Source organism: Nicotiana attenuata, chromosome 7 (assembly GCF_001879085.1).
Source record: "Nicotiana attenuata strain UT chromosome 7, NIATTr2, whole genome shotgun sequence".
Taxonomy (NCBI): Eukaryota; Viridiplantae; Streptophyta; class Magnoliopsida; order Solanales; family Solanaceae; genus Nicotiana; species Nicotiana attenuata.
Window position 1 is genome coordinate 93963025 of NC_031995.1, and position 8837 is coordinate 93971861.

Here is an 8837-nt window from a genome sequence, read left to right on the forward strand (position 1 = left end):
GTGTATATATATATATATATATATATATATATATATATATATATATATATATATATATATATATATATACACACACACACCTTTCTCTAAAACAAAATAGAAGTTTATAAACTTATGTCTTATCTTGTGAGAAAAGTGTTTGTTTTTTAACTAAATTTCCATTAAAAAAAGTTTCTTTTTACCCTAAATTCACGAATGGTTATCCAACTTCAAGTTTTTTGTGCTAAAGTCATAAGACTAACATCCTTTATCTCTACTTTTGCTTCCCTCCCTTTTCATATTGTTGATCTTGAACTTCAATCTTCATACACGTGACCCCAAAGCAGATTTGCACTATGCAGTTCGTGTAAATTGTTTCCTTCGTCTGCTTTGAGTGTTTTCTACTATGTCAAATCTCTTCTTCTTTTTTCTGCCTACACTGGAAATGTTCAATGTTCTAAAGTAAAAAGGCTACTAAACTCACACTTTTCTAATCCTTGAAAAAACACTTTTACTTCTAACATTTACTAACTTAAACTATTCACACACTGTTCTTCAACAGGGGAGCCTAACACGCCAATGAACTATTTCACACTCCACAGTATAACCACTACATCTGATAAAGCCAGAAGGGTGTCTATGTTTTTTCCTCTATATATCAGTATGACCAACTCACAACAAGCGAAGCAGAATATATGTCAAAATCAGCCAAAAAACAGGAAATTAAGATTAAAAAAGCACTTCAACAACAGTTCGAAGCCAGAAAATAGAAGCAGACAAAAGCAGAAAGGTACAAAGCAAAGAAAAAGGAGAAAAGAATACAGATGAACACACGCACACACATATGCACGAAATTAAGTGACAATATGACCTTCAATAGCATGATATGCATATTTTTCTTCAAAATTAACCTATATATAATGGAAGATCAATTTTAACTTAGTATATTATATATACGGTGACACTAACATACCTAAGAAATAAGAAACTTGACAACAAATATTTATGGTAGAAGGCCATTTGGTATTAAAATATTTAAGTGTTCTTCTTGGTAATAATTATTGATATCATTTTTTGCAGAATCAAAAACTGAAAACATTTTGTTTTTACTATAAAATTTTGCAATGAACCATTTATAATGATCAACCTATTCATTTCAACTAGCTAAGATATCTTTTTAATTCTATCATGCGATTGCACAAATTGCGTTTTAATCTAATGATAGAAATATGTCTTGTTGGCCCAAGTAAAGGTGAAGCTTTGAAGACTGACAAAGGAACTCAGACATAGACCAAGTCCATCTTGTGAAGCACAGTTATGATCAACTCAAACATGTGAGATGCACGTGAAGGAGATAAACCTAACTTATCAGAAGTGATATATTCTAATCATGATCGAAAAGGTTGCATATTGGATAAGGAGAAAGACTCCTTACACAAAGAGAAACACGGCTTAAGAAATGGATAGAGTTAGAGGATGAGACAAACTAGAACTCTTCCACCAAGGAAGAGTAGCATCTGTATTCTAGTCAATCTCTTTTTACTAACTCCATAAATATCAGTGTTGTTCGCTTTTACAGGCAATGCACATAAGCAGAAGTTAAACGTGAATTGAGAGCAAAATAGCTAGGCGATTTTGCAAGCAATTTATGTGTGATTCAAGCGTGCAATCCTGAAGCTACTTGAACCAGATAGAAGAACTAGTTCCAAGTGTCTATCTCTTATTCTAGTTCAATCGTAGTAGGTGATTTAATATTGTACCTTTCAGCTTTATCTAGAAGCAATTGTAGTAGGTACTTAGAGTTTTCAAGTTAGAGTTAACTTGAAGTTGTCGCAACAGTTGAGGCTGTGTTCCACAACAGGATTAGAGTTAATCCTAGGTTTACAAAAGAGGTTTTTTGTAACTGCAGTTTTTGGCTCCGTGATTTTAGTGGAGTGTTTGGGAAACTCCTACTAGAAAGTAGGTCGTGGTTTTTTCACCTTTTGAGCCAGGTATTTTCCACGTAAAATCTCGGTGTTCTTTAATTTCTGTATTTATTATTCCGGAATAGTAGTAGTTGGAACACATAGAAGAACATGGTCCTTCTACAATCAGGTTAAACGAAAAATCGGGTACCACAAAAATCACCCCCCTCTTGTGTGGTATTGAAGTATAGAACATCAATTTGTATCAGAGCAGGTTTTCCTTGAAGAGGGTAACACCTTAGGAACAGATCAAGATGAATGCACCACCTGGAAACTGGGAAGGACAATCCACTGCTAGGCCTCCACTCTTTAATGGCCAGTACTATTCCTGGTGGAAGAACATGATGAGAGACCACATCATAGGAGAAGACTATGAACTTTGGGACATTGTTACTGATGGTCCCCTGGCTACTACAAAGAAGAATGCTGATGGAGTGGATGTGCCAAAGACTAGAGCTGACTGTACTGCTGAAGATTTGAAGAAGTGGAAAAAGAATGTCAAGGCCAAGAAATGGCTTGTGTGTGAACTAGGTCCAGATGAGTACAGTAGAATTCAAAGTTGTACTACTGCTAAGGAGATATGGGACACTCTACAAGTGGCCCATGAAGGAACTCCTCAAGTAAAGAAATCAATAGGAACACTGCTGTATTCTCAATATGAGAATTTTACCATGAAGGAAGGAGAAACCATCCAAGAGATGTACACAAGGTTCACAACACTGACTAATGAACTTAAGTCTCTGATTGGGAAAGCAAAATCACTGATATTCAGGAATCAAAGAACATTGCTACTCTCAAGTTGGATGAGCTGATTGGAAATCTCACTACCTATTAACTGAGAAGGCAAACCATGAAGATGGATGCACCCAAGAAGGAAAGAAGCCCGACTCTCAGAATAGCTGAATGTGCAGACTTAGAGGGTGATGAAATGGCTATGATCACAAGGGATTTAAAGAAGTACCTAATGAGAGGAAAGGGTTCTTCAAGAGGTGCAACCTTCAACAAACCAAGGGCCCCTGAAAAACAGACGAACGAGGGCTGCTACAAATGTGGTAAGACTGACCACATGATCAAGAATTATCCTCAATGGGAAATTGAATGGAAGAAAGAAAGGGTTGAACCAAGAAACAAGAAGAAGGAACAGGTTCAACCCAAGAAGAACAAAGGATCAACAAAGGCTATGGTTGCATCTTGGGGAGAAAGCTCAGATGAGGATTCAGAAGATGAAGGTGGAGATGAACAAGCACTTATGGCCATTGGAGAATCAGATGATGAACAAGAGGTAAGTGTGATTCATCTCAAAGACAAGATTAAATTTTTGTCTAAAGAAAAGCTATCTGAATTACTGCTAGACTTCATTGATGAGTCTGAGGTCATAAACAATGAGAAGGAACAACTGTCTAGGGAATGTGTGATCCTAAAAGCTAAGTGCAAAAATTTGGAACTCAGGGCTAGTGAAAGTGATAGTAAAAATACTGAGTTGAAGAACCAGGTTCTTGAACTTGACACCACTATCTTAGAACTTAGATCTGAAAATTTAAAACTGAAATTAGGAACAGGTAAAAAGAAAGCTGATCACACACACCTCACCTTAGAAGAAAATGTAGGAAAAATGAAGGATGAGTTGTACAAGAGAGATGAGCAGATAAGAGTCCTAAAAGAAGATCTAGGCAAGGTGAAGCATGAACTAGAAAAAACTTGCAAATGGAATAAGTCCTCCGATGCACTATCCTAGCTACAAGAGCATCACAGTAGCAATAAGAGATGACTTGGCTATGGGACCCCAACACCTAAGTGGGATCCCAAAAGCAAGTACATCATACTTCCTGAGAACAAAATCTGCACACACTGTGGCAAGACTGGTCCTTACAAAAGTGAGTGTAATGCAAAAGAAAAGGCCAGTCAAAAGAACAAAATCTTTGTTCAAGGAAAAAATAGGCTGCCTGGATGGGCTAAAAATAATTTAATTCACCCCTTTGCCTATAGAAAGGGACCCAAACTTGTTTGGGTTCCTAAGACTGACCCCTGATTCCATTTTGCATGTCCAAGTGAAGGGAAATAGCCAAATATGGTACATGGATAGTGGCTGCTCAAAGCATATGACTGGAACTAAGAACCAGTTCCTTTCACTTGAGAACCTAAAAGGAGGTAATGTCTCCTTTGGAAATGGTAAGAAAGGTGAGATCACTGGGGTTAGAAAGGTAGGTAAGATAGACTCACATTCCATTGAGAATGTCTACTTGATAGATGACTTGAAATATAGCCTAATCAGTGTATCACAATTGTGTGACAGAGGTAACTTGGTAGCATTCACCTCTACAAATGTTTTGTGATAAATCTTACGAGTGACAAGATTGTTTTGCAGGGAAAAAGAGTAAACAATATATACACTGTAGATCTGTCCACTCTTTCAGAAAATGAACTCACTTGTCTAAGTGTGTTGGACAATGATCCCCTCATTTGGCACAAAAGACTTGGACAGGCAAGTCTAAGTCAAGTCAACAAATTAGTCTCCAAGGACCTGGTGATAGGGCTGACTAACATCAAGTTTAAGGAAGACAAAGTTTGTGAGGCTTGTGCAAGGGGGAAGGAGGTAAGATCCTCTTTTAAAAGCAAGAAAATAGTAAGCACGACCAGGTCGATGGAACTGGTTCATATGGATCTCTGTGGTCCAATGAGAACGTTAAGCAGAGATGGTAAGAAATATGTGATGGTGCTTGTCGATGATTACTCTAGGTTTACTTGGACGTTGTTTTTAACATCTAAGGATGAAGCATTTTGACATGTTTACTGCCTTTGTTAGAAAAACTCAGAAACAACTAGGCAATCAACTTGCATCAATTAGGTCTGATCATGGAACTAATTTTGAAAATGCTAAGTTTGCTTAATTTTGTGATGAGCATGGTATAAAACATAATTTTTTTGCCCCTAGGACTCCTCAACAAAATGGAGTAGTTGAAAGAAAGAATAGGACTCTTGAAGATATGGCTAGGACTATGCTTCTTTCTAGTAAACTGCCCCATAGCTTCTGGGCAGAGGCTGTAAATACTGCATGTTACATCATTAATATGTGCATGACTAGACCTCTTGTAGAGAAGACTCCCTATGCGTTACTTAAAGGGAGAAAACCAAATATATCCCATCTTAGGGCATTTAGATGCAAGTGCTTTGTGCACAATAATGGAAAGGACTCCCTAGGTAAGTTTGATCCCAGAAGTGATGAGGGAGTATTCTTGGGATATTCTTCACATAGCAAAGCTTATAAAGTATACAACAAAAGAACTATGTGTGTAGAAGAAAGTGTACATGCAATTTTTGATGAAACTAACATTCTTTCTGAGAGACAGGAACATGAAGATGAAGCAATTGGGCTGGTAGAAGAATTGAGTGAAGTCACAGCTCAAGCTGAAGCTGCACCAAAAGAAGGAACATGTGATGGAACAGGTTCTTCCATCCAGGGCAACCTGACAGGGGAACTGAACAAAGAAGAAGTGAATCTAACTCCCAAATGGAACCTGTCCATGAGCCTGTTCCTCAGCAACAGAACATGGGAGAACTCCAAACAGAAATTAGTTGGTTGTGAAACCTTACAAGTATCAAAGTTCTCATCCCATTGAGAACATCCTTACTGACCCAACTTCTGGAGTTAAAACTAGATCTCAATTAAAGAATGTGTGTGCTTCTGATGAATTCTTATCTCTTATTGAACCTAAAAATGTTGCTGAAGGCTTTGCAGGATGCAGACTGGGTGAATGCAATGCAAGATGAACTCAATCAGTTTGAAAGAAGTCAAGTGTGGCATCTGGTCACAAGACCCAATGATAGATCAGTAATTGGCACTAAATGGGTCTTCAGAAACAAACTTGATGAAGATGGAACAGTTACAAGGAACAAGGAAAGGTTGGTGGTCCAAGGTTATAGCCAAGAGGAGGGCATAGACTATGATGAGACCTTTGCTCCAGTTGCAAGACTGGAGGCAATAAGACTCCTCATAGCCTTTGCAACACACATGGAATTTACTCTTCACCAAATGGATGTGAAGAGTGTCTTCCTAAATGGCTACTTAAATGAGGAAGTCTTTGTCAAACAACCTCCAGGGTTTGGAAGTAAGGAGTGTCCAGATCATGTATACAAACTGGACAAGGCCCTATATAGACTCAAGCAGGCTCCTAGAGCATGGTATGAACGCCTATCCAAATTCTTGCTTGAACATGGATACAAAAGAGGTAAGATTGACAGCACTCTATTCTTTAGGGAAAAAGGTAAGGATCTACTAGTAGTACAAATATATGTTGATGACATAATTTTTGGGGCAACCACTGAAAAACTTAGTAAGGAATTTGCTAAATTAATGGGGAGTGAATTTGAAATGAGCATGATGGGTGAGCTTAACTTCTACTTAGGCTTACAGATCAAATAAAACCCAAATGGAACCATGATCCATCAGCAGAAATATGCAAAAGAGTTGATTAAGAAGTTTAAAATGGATGAATCAAAGGAAATAGACACACCCATTGCAACAGCTACTAAATTAGACATAGATGAACCTGGTTCATCTGTTGATTAGAAGTTGTATAGGGGTATGATTGGTTCACTTTTGTATCTTACTGCTAGAAGACCTAACATTGTCTTCAGTGTAGGGCTTTGTGCTCGTTTTCAAGTAAATCCTAAGGAATCCCACTTGACTGCTGTCAAGAGGATATTTGAAAGGCACTACCGACATTTGCCTTTGGTACCCTAAAGGTAGTAACTTTAATCTAGTAGGATATGCTGATGCTGACTATGCAGGTTTCCTTGTGGATAGGAAAAGCACCTTAGGTATGGCTCATTTTCTTTGTTCATGTCTGGTATCATGGGCCACTAAAAAGCAGAATTTAGTGACCTTATCCACTACTGAGGCTGAGTATGTTGCTGCTGCCTCTTGTTGTGTTCATCTGCTGTGGATCAAACAACAACTGATGGATTTTGGAGTTGAAGTTTGTTGTATCCCTATTTTTGTGATAACACTAGTGCTATTAGTATGACTAAGAACCCAGTTCATCATAAGAGGACTAAGCACATAGATGTTAGACATCACTTCTTAAGGGACAACTATGAGAAATGATTGATTACTATAGAATTTTGTGCTACTGATAAGCAGATTGCTGACATCTTTACTAAAACACTGAGTAGAGAAAGCTTTGAAAGGAACATGTTAGAATTAGGGATTATTAAGATCACCTAATGGGACCAGCTCAGAATGCACAATGAAAAAAAATAATGAATTTTTTATTGTGGCTATGAAATCTGGAACTTGTGTAAATATCTAGATTAATTTTTACTCAGTTTTATACTATAAATTGTAAACTCCTGTGACATGTGTTGATATGACTCATTGATCTCTAACAAATTTCTCTACTTTGGAAAATAGAGGCATGATCAAGAGGATTCTAAATGAAGAACCTGGTTCATCAGTATTGGTTCATCTAAATAACGAGGTATGTTCTCTATACTCTGCACAATTAGAAATATAAATATTTAAATCATGAGCAGAGTCCTACCTATGTTCAAAAACATTAGAAAATCCTATCCGTTTATTTTTTGAACCAGTTCCGTATCTACTAGAATTCTCACCACATAATTGCCTAAAATCTAGGGAGGCTTAACCGCTCATTCAACCTGAATTTTTAGGTTGATTGGACTTCTAATTGACTGCAAAAAGCTACCGTTAGTCCTTAATTAAGTTTCTCTCTTTAAAAAACCCATCATCACCTTCTGACACCCTCACTATTCCAAAACCGTCAAAATTTCTTTCACTCTCAATTTTTCTCTCTTCCAAAAGCCAAACTCACAAATTCTTTCACGAAATCAGTCACAATGTCGAACCCTCAAGATAACCCAGACACTCCTCCACAACCTACCCCTTTTGATTCCTCCACACCTTCTCAACCCAGTACAACCCCCCAGCCTAGGAGGAGACGTGTTAAAATGCTCGCTCGTAAAACTGTGGCTACAGGTGCACTGTCAAAAAGATTTAACGCACAATTGAAGGCTAGCCAAGCCCAAGAATCTAAACACTCAGACGATTCCTTCAAGTCTGCAAGTGAGGGGGAAGGAACTTGTCTTCTGATTCTGAGAAGATTTAGAGTTCCCCTTCTGAGGTACGTTCTGTTTTGGTTGAAAGTGTAGAAAATAGGTTTGTTCTTGTTGGGTCTGTTAGAAATATGGAAATGCCTGAGTTGAGAAGGAGAGGAGGTAAAAATAAAAATGAAAAAGAAAAAGAGAGTGAGGGTGCAAGCAGTGGTGTGAGGGGAACAGGGATAGAAGTGGTTGATTTGTCACCCACCTCTGAGATAACAAACAATTTGTGGGACTGAGGATGGAATTGTAGGAGAAAGTGGCAAGAAAACAGGGGGAAGTGGATCAGGGGAGGCTGCTGAGGGTTTGGTAAATTTAAGTTCTCATGTGGATGAACCTGGTTCATCTATTGAAGAAACCCTAACAGACCTTCTGAAGAAAGTAGGTGCCAGCTATAATCCCAAGAAAAGGAGAACACCAAGACCTAAGGTTCCCAGTACTACAAAGAATACCAAGAAAAGAAAGGCTAATTCCCCAACAACTGCTGAAATTTCCTTGCCAAAGGGGAGAGCCACAAGAAGTATGGTGAAACAGAGTGAGAGTGTTACAAAAAGCTTTGGCTGAAAGCAAGAAGAAGAGGATGGATAAAGGAAAATCCAAGGTTTCAGAGCCTTCTGAAGCTGTTAATGTTGAGGAGATGGAACAGGTCCATCAGGAGGAACATACAACTGTGGAGGTTCAGACCCCCAAGCCTAAAAAGACCAAGACATCTTCCAAGAAGTCTTCATTAGGGTCTAAGGCTGCTGAACCTTCATTGGCCAAGAGGACAAGGTCTGT